Raw genomic sequence first — 9,131 nt, forward strand, 5'->3', positions numbered from 1 at the left:
TCTATTTTTATGTTATTACGAAATAAAAAAAAAGCAAAACACATAAAAAATTGCAATGAGAAAAAATGGATTTTACCGAACAAAAATACTACGAAGATGGTGCATTTTTGAATCTGATTTATATAATTTGTAAATAGACTCTTTAAAAATTCACAAACAATAGCATTCTCACATTATTTTCTGTTTTCAATAATCAAATTACTTCTTAAAAATAAGATTGGACTAACCTTAGGTTAAGGATATATGGCAAAATACTAAAATAAAAAAATAAAGTAAATTAAAATAAAAATAAGATAAAATTAGATAGAAAAAAATCACTTTACCTCATTAAAAAATGATTCATTTAGTTTTATTTGTGCATTGTATATATACTTGGTCACAAATGCTACAATAGTTTGATAGGTAATATTTATAGATTTTATATTAGGTTGAGAGAAAATCTAATCATAAATCTATAAATATAAAATTCAATCCTTTAACTAAATTAAAAATATATTAAATTAAATTAAATATCATAAATAAGAGGTCTCTCCATACTCAATTAAGAGGTCGCGGGTTCGAGTCTCCTATCTTTGGTAAAAAAAAAAGCATTCATGTTAATTTAGCCATTGAATTATAATAATAAAACATGATATAAATTCAAAGGTAATTTACGTTAATAAATAGAGATTAAAATTATACAAATGTCCTACATAAAATTATTTGATTACACATATGTTTTAAATATATCTATATAAATTAAATTAGATAAATTTAATTTATTAATAAGATAAAATATCTAAATAAATCGAATTAGGCCATTTCAATTTATTAAAACAAGTGAAAAAATATATCGGCACTAAATACTTTAATATCTAATCAATCCAATTCAATTTATTATTATAGAAAATACAGGATAAATTGAATCAGTTCATAAACTCGATTTACTATAATACATAACACGAAATAAGTATTATTGTATAAGTATTTGAAGAATAATTATTAATTTAAAATTTTAGATGACCAATTTTAGAAAATAATATTTAGTAAAACTGTTATTAAAATTTTATTTTTTATTATTATTTTAGTAATTTTTATTATTTAAGGGAAAATTATAAAAAATAAATAAAAAATAATTAAAGATATATTTGTCTTTTTATAGAAAGATTTGATTCTTCTTTTTAAATATTATAAAAAGATTTAGTCCTTCTTAATAATTTTAATATTAAATGTCCTTTCTAATAATTAAATCTTCCTAACGGTCCTTTACAATAATTTTCCCTAAAACTAACATGAGTTAATACAAGACTAAATAAAAGTAAAAAATCAAGTTTACTCATTTTATGTTCGTATATATAATGCATGAAATAAATGAAACAACTTAATAATAATAACTTAAATCTATTATAGAGTGATAAGAGTATAATAGGTACTTCAATAATAGAAAAAGGTTAAGAGTGGTATCGGATGTTACAAAATAGTTATGAAGCTAGCGAGAGTTTCCTCATATTGCTGCATAGTTTTTTTTATATTGTTGAAATATTGTGATTTTGGTTCTTTAGAGATATTTTATCATAGATTTTAAGTGGATTCTATTCCAATTTCGAGTAAGTTAAGGTAAGAAAGTTCAATCCTTTCGTTATCCATAATTTTAAATAAAAATCCTAGTGTAAATGTTGAGTTAATTATTGTGATTAAATTATATGGATTAGTTTAACTTATTAGATTGAATTGGTATGGCTGCGAAACAATTAGTAGAGGTTTGGAGGATTCAGTTGAGGTTTGAGTATAGTCGAAAAGGAAATTCAAGGGTTTGGAACTATTGTCTAAGAGGTACGGGTTTCGATTTCGGGTAGGCATTATGTAAAGTTATATGAAAACCTAGGTTAATTACCTCTAGAATAGGATTGAATGAAATTGATTGTTGTGGTGATTAATTGGTTGAATGATAGTTTGAATTATGATATGTATATGTATGTATGATTATAAAGGTGTGATTTGGTTTGCCTATAATAGTGATTGTAGAATTTGAGCCAGAGGCTGAGATGGAGTGAGTGATTTTTTTCTATTTGGTAAGTTGAGGTAAGCATTAGTATATTACGTTATAATTTGCTTAGATAGTAATAATGAGTTGGGTGTATGATGATTTTGTGTTGATGCTGTGAATGAATATGCTTGATAGAATGAGTTAAAAGAAACAAAATTTGGGTTGGTTAGGTTTGGAATAGTTGAAAATGGATGATTGGGAGTAGATGATGCTTATAAGTGATTTTGAAATGGTATGGAATTGAAGTGGATTGAAAATTTGTCAAAATGAACATTGTGTAAAATTTGGTAAAAAAGCATAATTTTAGCCAATTTTGACGGATATAACTTGGTTCTCAAACCTTTGAATTTTGTGGAATTTATTTTAAATTAAAATTTGGTTTATCTATTTTGTGGCATTCAAAAAACGGACGAAAAACGATTTTAAACGAAAAAAGTTATAAAAATTTAAAGATTCGGGTTTAAAACTGAATTCTCCAGAAGTTGCAGAAAACTAGGGTCCTGCATACGCATAAAGGGTGTTATAGAATTGAAAGGGTTCCGTGCGTATAACTATGCATACACACGACTTGCATTTTAGAATTGAACCTTTTTCATGCATGTATCCGTGCGTAGACACAAAAGTGAACTCGTGCATACGCAGTCTACGCACAAGGCATGCGTACGCACAACTATCCTATTTTTCAAAAAATGTTGAGCTTTAACTATTTTAGCCATTCCAACTAGCCTTTTCACTTCTGTAACCCCTATTAAGGAACGATAACTAGTTTTTAGGTTTTGAAAGTAGTGCGAGTGTATTGAGTGGATTAAATTGGTAAATTGAAAAGAGGAGTTGGGTTGGAGGATCAAAGTTAATGATGAGTTGGTGAAAGCTTATGGCTAATGAAACTGCTGAGTACAAATTGAGTAAAGGCATGTATAATACTACTGATTGTGAACTGATTTATTGTACTGGCAAGGACAATGGTTAATCTCGCTTGCGTATTGAATTGAGATGTATTCTGGCAAGGACAGTAGTTAATTTTACTTGCATTTTGATTTATGTTTACTCTTGGCAAGGATGTGGTAAGGACAGTGGTGAATCTTGCTTGCGCACTGAGCTAAGTTATGCCAAAACAAGGACGGTGGTTGATTCCGTTTGTTTCATGATTTTCTCTGTGAGCAAGGTGGTAGGGCACTAATCCATGACTCTATATGATATGATCTTATATGGGAAGGTAGTAGAGCACTCTCCTTGAATTTATTCCCCTGATGTATGTCTCCGGGAGAAGGTGGTAGGGCATAATCCCTGGATTATATGCCTCCTGGAGATGCGCAAGCTAAGAGACAATGTCCAGGTTAGCTATCGGATGTGTCGGGTTCTGGCAGTGTAACTGACACGTGAACTCATGGCCAGTAGGACAAGCATGCATAATGTACATTTATGTGTAATTGCTTGAATGTGCATTTTGTACTTGAATTGCCTATGTGTATACCTCTGTTTGACTACTAATTACTTTATATGTTGTAAATGTTCTTAATCATATTTGCATCTTATTACTTGTGTTTGCTTCAGCTGAATATATTATTGAACTGAATGTTGTTGGACTGTTATACTAAAATGACAACAAGATTGAGATGTGTGTTGGAGAACTGAGGACTATGGATCACTGGTATAGCAAAGTATGTAGTATGACTATCCTGTTTGGATTAGTATGACTCTAGGCTTAGATCTTGTTTGTTTGGAGTTTATAATTGCCTAGTGGGTTAGTATAGTTTTATATTGTCTCTATTTGGAACTGTTACCCTATTGGGAATATTTGGTTCTCACCCATTTTAAAAATCTCTGTTTTTCAGATATAGGAAATGAAGCACCTCGCTAAGAGTGTTGGATTCTCTTTGGAAAGTGGAGACTCTTTTGGGCTTATGTTTTGTATTTTAGTTTATGTATACTCTCAACTTTTGTATATGTATCTTATATATCCCTCTTAGATGTTGATTTTGGAGAAACAATATTTATGTTTTGATTTTCTTTTGGACTGTATATATTTTTTAGCCGGCCTTTGCTTCGCAGGTCGAGACTAGTACTTGCTATATGTATCTCTTTTGAAATCTTATACGTATATAATTTAGTTTTCGGTATCGACGTTTTATATTGCTTAACGTTTTTTAGTAAGACGCGATTCTCGTTTTACTTATCTTTTCTTCACAGGCTCCTAGTTAAACTATCTTCCAAATATATATGTATGTACTTTTCGTTTAGGCTATGTTTGGTTGGAATGAAAAAATAAAGAGAAAGGAAATAGAAATGAAAGAAAGAAAAGGAAAGAAATTGAGTGGATTTTTATTTTCATTAGATGTGTTTGGTTGGAAGAAAAATAAGAAGAAAAGAAATATTATAAAAAGATAATTTTATTCTTATATTATAAAATATATTGAAAAAAGTGAAGGAATAATATTGGAAGTAGAGAGAAAGAAAGTTTTCTCTCTATTTTGCTTTTCAATATTGGAGAGAAAAAAAAATTGGTGATCCCACCAATTATTTTCTGGCCAGTTTTTTGGTGCTTATGAGTTTTTGCCTAAATTTTGTCTAACTTACTTTTATTTAATTATATTTTTATCTTTGTAGTAATAATAATAATAGTAATAGTATTGATTATTGAACACACTACATGTATGTGTTTTTTTAATTATTATTTTTAAAAAATAAACAACACATCTTTAAAGTGCATAAGCCTTAATAATAATGCCAAATAAGTATATAAAAAAATAATAATGTCAGATAACAGCAACTTGTAAGTTGTAACCCTTCCTAATAACTATTACAACCACTTGCTATTTCAATTTTCATCTATCACTAAGTCTTTAATCAAATCTCTTGTCCATGAGAAAATAAATATATGTAATTGGAGAAATAAAATAAAATAAAAACTAAAAAAAAAAAAAGTACTAGTTCAAGTTTAAATATATAAGAGAATACTATGGTGTTTGATGTTTCCATAATAAGGATGAATAGAGGTGAGCACGGGTTGGTTTGGTTTGAGTTCATGGTAAAATTAGAATCGAACCGATCAAAATATAATTAATTCGGTTTGGTTTGGATTTGTATTTTTTTTACATGTATCCGAACCAAACCAAACCGAGTAAGTACGGATTGGTTCGGTTCGGGTAATTAGGTACCCGATGACTTTGAAATTCATTAAAAAAAAATCAAATTTTTATCTTAAAAATTCAACAAGTACAATAAACATGTGACATTAATAAAAATAATTCAAACATGTTAAATACCAAATACACTAGAAACTAAACTCATTAAAATCTAAACATATTAATAGTGAATAACCTTTGTCTAATAGAAAAGTCATATATATATATATTTAATTAATATATGATCGAATTTGTGGGTTGGTTCGGATTCTGCACCCCCAAAATTAATACTCAAACCAATCACTAATAAAGACTATCAATTTGGTTCAAGTAAATCCAATTACCTGTTAATTCCAAGATTAATTTAATTAATTCGATTCGAATTCAGATAAGTAATCGAATATCCGTTATACGTGCCGAGTCTACTCACCCCTAAGGATGAGTAGGAATGACCAAATTCAGTGGCTACACTTAACTTCCGTATTACCGGTGCACACTCAAATTTATGTGAATCACGGACACGTACTAATTAGGGATTGTCCTTACCTATTTTTGTTCTTTTTGCCATTGTTATTTCTGTGTATAACAATATTGCAAGTTTTACTTGAAAAAATGTTTATTAAGTACTTAAACTGCAACGCCTATGGGGACCATTATTTAATAATTTGCCACACAATTTAAACAAATACTTAAACTGTAATTGATGTTGCTTGCTTAATAATATTTAAAAAGAAATCGGTTAAAAATTAAGTATAATTAACATATTGTTGCGATAAGGATAAAAATGGATGATCATGAGCAGATCATATTTTCCATGCTGAATGGCTACATTATCAATGTCCTTATATTTAATGATAGTTGAAAATTATAGCCTCCTTGCATGTATAAATAGACATCCTTAGTGCATGATATGGGCACACAAAAATAAATAAAAAAATACTCTCTCTTTATGTTACAATCAAATACTCTTCTCTTTATATTTCTTCTACAATTCTTTCTCTTCTTTTATTTTATAAGTATTTTAAATTCTATTTCCTATTACTCTTTACATATAATATTAATAGCAATATTAATCATCTTTATTATATTGCATTTGTAATAATAAACAAATGCGATTCTCTCTCTCTTTATTTTTAATACTTCTTTCTATCTTTGTATATATATACACATTACAACATATAATATTATTATATATATATAAATTATTATTGAGCTAATTATTTTAATACTAGAGTCTTCTATTTATACATCTTTATTTATATATATCTCTTTTATTTTACAACACGTTATCAGCACGAGACTCTGATCAAATTTTTAGGAAGACTCAGGTAACAAATTTTCATTATGTCGAAGCTCTCTCATCTTGAATTCAATGCTCTTGATATATCTGGAAACAATTATTTATCATGGATACTAGATGCTGAAATCCATCTTGATTCAATGGATCTTGGAGATACCATTAAGGCTGAAAATAATGCATCCCAGAAGGATAAAGCTAAAGCCATGATTTTTCTCCGTCGTCATCTTGACGAAGGATTGAAAAATGAATATCTTACATTAAAAGATCCTGCAGATCTTTGGAAAGACCTTGAAGAAAGGTATAATCATCAGAAAACGGTGATACTTCCTCAGGCCCGATATGAATGGACGCATTTGCGTTTACAAGATTTTAAATCTATAAATGAATATAATTCTGCAATGTTTCGAATCACCTCACGAATGAAATTGTGTGGGGAAAAAATAACTAATAATGATATGTTAGAGAAAACTTTCTCAACCTTCCATGCCTCGAATGTGCTCCTGCAGCAACAGTATCGAGAAAAAAGATTTAAAAAAAATATTCTGAGCTAATTTCTTGCTTTCTTGTTGCTGAGCGCAACAATGAGTTACTCTTAAGAAATCATGAAGTGCGCCCAGCTGGCGCCGCCCCATTTCCTGAAATAAATGCGGCAAATNNNTTAAATTTAAAAATATTTTTTTTAAGGATTAATTTCTACATACAAGTGATTTTGTTATACAAGTCTTACAAGTCCTCTAATTGATATTACGCTCAAACGCACTTGTTATGCACATATGTTTCACGCGCCTCTAACAGATTTTTAATTTTTGAAATGATTCCGTTTCTTTTTTCGAATTTCTTGCCTTCTCTTTCTCCTTCTTCATTTACGTGTTTTTCTCTCCCTGTTCTCTTTCTTTGTTATTCTCGATTTCCATTATTTTTTTGACATCAAGCTTTGAAATCGTTTTTGAAGATAATGGATAATTCAACTTCAGATTGTCAGATGAACCAGTGCGTGAACCTTGCTTGTGAAATTTGCTGTTAATTATTATTTGTTTGAATTGAATCTAATGTACTACTTCTGATTAGAATTAATATAATCTTGTCAATTTTATATCAGACGTTCGGATGTAGATCAGAAATATTTGGGTGTATTTTTATAAAAGTTTGGGTGTATTTACAGTTTATGACTTTTCATCTGATGGAGGGTGAATTGTTTTATTCTTTTAGTTGAATTGTTTTAGTTTCTGTTTAGTTACGATTCATGAATCTAGTTTTTGTTATTTTTTATGATGGTTTTATAGTTGTATTTGTATTCTATAGTTTATGCTTGTTTTAATATGGTGTATTTTGGGTGTATTTTGCAGCCTTTATGTGGTGTATTTTGGGTGTATTTTGCCGCCTTTGCTGACTTTAGTAGCTGATTTTAGTGTACACGTAACATAACTCATTTTTTGTATCTGCAGCAAATTTGGATGTAAAAACGAAGATATTTGGGTGTATTTTTATTCTGATGAGTTCTGCATAATTCAGAACTCTTCCTCTTCCTCCTCCTCATCTTCTGCTGATTCTTCTTCTTCATCTTCTTATTTCATATTCTCATAATTCTTTTTGGGAGGAAAAAATCAAACAAAGAAGAAAAAAATACATAATGTTGCAAAATCAGAAGAAGAAGAAGGAGAAACACGACGATGAAGATGAAACACGCAAAGAAAAAGTAGAAGAAACACAAAAAAGGAGGAGAAGAAGAAGGAAGAAGAGGAGGAGGAGAAACACAAAGAAAAATGACAGTTGTGGTTTTCATTGAAGAAGAAGAAGAAGATTCATTCATAATGGTGAGTAGCGCGCTTTGGAAACAGAAAGTGGTTGAGTAACGCGCGTGTATTTACTCTTGAATGTGGGAGTGTAATGCGCGTGTATTTTGTTGGGCTTGTGCCAACTTGTAAGACTTGTAAGCCGAAAAAGCTTGTATGTATAACATACCTGTTTTTGTAATTAATTTTTATATATTTTTATTTTTAAAAAATTTATATGTTTTTTATATTAATCTAGTTCATTTATTTTGTCCTGAAATGATATTTAATTAGTTCCTTTATTTTGTCCTTCCAAAAGTTCACTATTTTTAACTGGCTTTCTTATTCTAGACTACATATTGGATATAAGACAAAAACTATACTCAAATACACATCTAAAATTATTAAAAAGGATTCTTAAGTATTTCATCAACACATCCAAAAGTCATATAAAAAAGACAAAATTCAGTGTTCACATCATAAAGTTAAACATAGAGTTTTGACAAAAAACATTTCTAAAATTGAGGGAACAATATAAACACATCCTAAATTATAATAATCCACGTCGAGGAATGGCGATAACAAAGAGGAACGCAATGACGAAGATAAGCGCCAAGGAGGGAGGCAGCGCGAAAGAATGGCGACGCGAACGCTGAGGATGTTGCGGCGGCACGAAAGAAAAAACCCACAGAAAGCGTGCACCTCTAATTTTAGCCGAGGATGACAGTTGAAATCTGATTTTTTTTAAGATTTTATGTAGTGTGGGTTAATAAATAGAAGTTTTAGGATTTATTTTTGAATTTTACTTAATTTAATTTTTAGATGTGGATTTAATTTTTAAATTGTAATCTATTAATAGTTAAAAATTTTAAAATTTAAAATTTAAATTTAAATTTTATTTACTTCTT

The sequence above is a fragment of the Arachis ipaensis genome, chromosome B06, assembly GCF_000816755.2.
Source record: "Arachis ipaensis cultivar K30076 chromosome B06, Araip1.1, whole genome shotgun sequence".
Lineage (NCBI taxonomy): Eukaryota > Viridiplantae > Streptophyta > Magnoliopsida > Fabales > Fabaceae > Arachis > Arachis ipaensis.